This window comes from Corvus brachyrhynchos, unplaced genomic scaffold, assembly GCF_000691975.1.
Source record: "Corvus brachyrhynchos isolate BGI_N302 unplaced genomic scaffold, ASM69197v1 scaffold245, whole genome shotgun sequence".
NCBI lineage: Eukaryota > Metazoa > Chordata > Aves > Passeriformes > Corvidae > Corvus > Corvus brachyrhynchos.
This window is the reverse complement of record NW_008238988.1, coordinates 3,282,317-3,284,312: the sequence shown is the minus strand read 5'-3', so window position 1 is coordinate 3,284,312 and position 1,996 is coordinate 3,282,317. Positions and strand designations below refer to the sequence as shown.

The window sequence follows — 1,996 nt, the reverse complement described above, 5'->3', positions numbered from 1 at the left end:
CTCTTGATGCTCTGGTCAGATGTGAACACTTCTGAGAACCAGCCATCCCGAGGGATTCAGGATTAGTTTAGAGCCATTACCCCTTGTCCTACATGCTTTTGTATTCCTTTTTTTTTTTTTTCTTTTTTTTTTTTTTTTTTTTTAAAGCAGAAATGCTTCCACAGCAAGAAAAACACAAGTTATGAATAAAGGATTTCGTTTAAATTCCTGGTGAGGGGGGTCTGAGCTGGCAGCCAGGGCTGGGGGGGTGACACCTCTCCCTGCCCCCTGTCAGAAATGAACACCCCAGCAGCCTCACAGCCCCTCTGCCAGCTGTGAGCCTTTACACCCCTCCAAACCCCTCCTTGCCAGCTCTGAGAGCAGCCACACCACACCACAGGGCAAGGCAAGGTTGGGGAACAGCCCCCGAGAAAAAGAAAATGACCAAACCAGTTGTTTCTAACCCATGCAGGGAGCAGGGGGCTGTTTTGAAGCACTTTGGAGCCTTTCTCTGTGGCCTCAAGCCTGCCCAGAGGATGCTTCCCAGCTCTCCAGCCTTTTTTCAGTCAATTACATCAAAACTTACCATCCAATATTCCATCCTGAAAGAGGGAGGGCTTCATCCCATCCTCCCAGGCCAGCAGGGGAGTGGGGAGGGGGCAGCCAGAGGAGACAGGTGCTCTCTGTGAGCCAAAGGTGCCATTTATGGGAACACTTGTGGGAGTGAAGAGAGGGAGGGCTTTGGGGCTCAAGGAAAATCTGCAGCTGGTTTTTTTTCCATCCCTGGCTCCCTCTCCAGCAGTGCTGTTTCGTGGGCAGCACCATCGAACTCATCACCTCCTGCCCCAGCCATGCAGAGGCTTTCCAGGAGGTTCCTGGGCACTGGGGAATTGCAAAGGGCTGCAGGAAAGCAAATTGGCAGCAAGAAGGGGCAAGAGCTCAGCCAGGCACAGATGCAGGTATGGAAAGAGGAGAAAAACAAAGAGAAAAGCAAATTGTGCCCCAAAACCTCAAGCTGCAGATCAGTCCTATGTTTTTTCCACCTTAATTTTCTGAGATGACTTCTGTATCCTCCTCCCTTTTCTCAGCAGAGTCCAGCTGAATTTTCCTTCCTGGCAAGGATTGGACAGTCCCTGTCAGCAGCTGCAGACAGACTGATTGCAATGTGTCACACATGCATATGTATAGGTGTATTTATATGCATATCTATATATAGGTGCTGCCCTGAAACTCTCTGAGACTATCCAAGGGCACAGTCCCACATCACCCCCTCAAACTTCTCCCCCCCTTACCCCAAACTGGAAGGCATTTCAAAGTCAGGTTGAAGGTCTTCAATTTCTCTGCTGCCTTGGAAAACTTCCCTGCTGCTGGAAGCAGCACCTCCATTGAAGCACTGCAGTCCTGGCACTCACAAGCTCTGCTTGCGCCGACACAGATCCTGCTACAAGCATTTTAGAGTGAACAGTGTGAAAACCCATTTATGAACAGGCAGGGATTGGGAAGAGCCCCGACCTGGAGCAGTGGAGTTTCAACATTACTTTACAAATAGCAGGGAAATTGAAGCCCATCTCTGTCCTGGGAATTCTGCCATGGATGTGGATGGGTGATTTAAACTAAGAAACTGCTTTGAATGCTGCATCCAGCTCTGGGGTCCCAAACATAAGAAGGACATGGACCCAATGGAGAAAAGATGCTCCGAGGGCTGGAGTGTCCTGCTTTGGAGCCAGGCTGAGAGAGCGGGGGATGTTCAGCCTGGAGAAGAGAAGGCTCTGGGGAGACCTCAGAGCCTCTTCCAGTGCCTAAAGGGGCTCCAAGAGAGCTGGAGAGGGACGTTGCACACATGCTTGGAGTGACTGAATGAGGAGGAATTACTTTAAAATCAAAGAAAGTAGGTTTAGATTAGAGATTACGAAGAAATTCTTGACTGTGAGGGTGCTGAGGCCCTGGCCCACGCTGCCCAGAGAAGCTGTGGCTGCCCCCTCCCTGGCAGTGTTCAAGGCCAGAGTGGGCAGCGCGT

General features: G+C 50.7%; 1 long non-coding RNA gene across 1 annotated transcript in view; it reads left to right on the top strand.

Annotated features, from left to right (window-relative positions):
- LOC108447788 overlaps positions 1-1,996 on the top strand; it is a 4,331-nt gene that overhangs the window by 1,820 nt on the left and 515 nt on the right. The window lies entirely within an intron of this gene.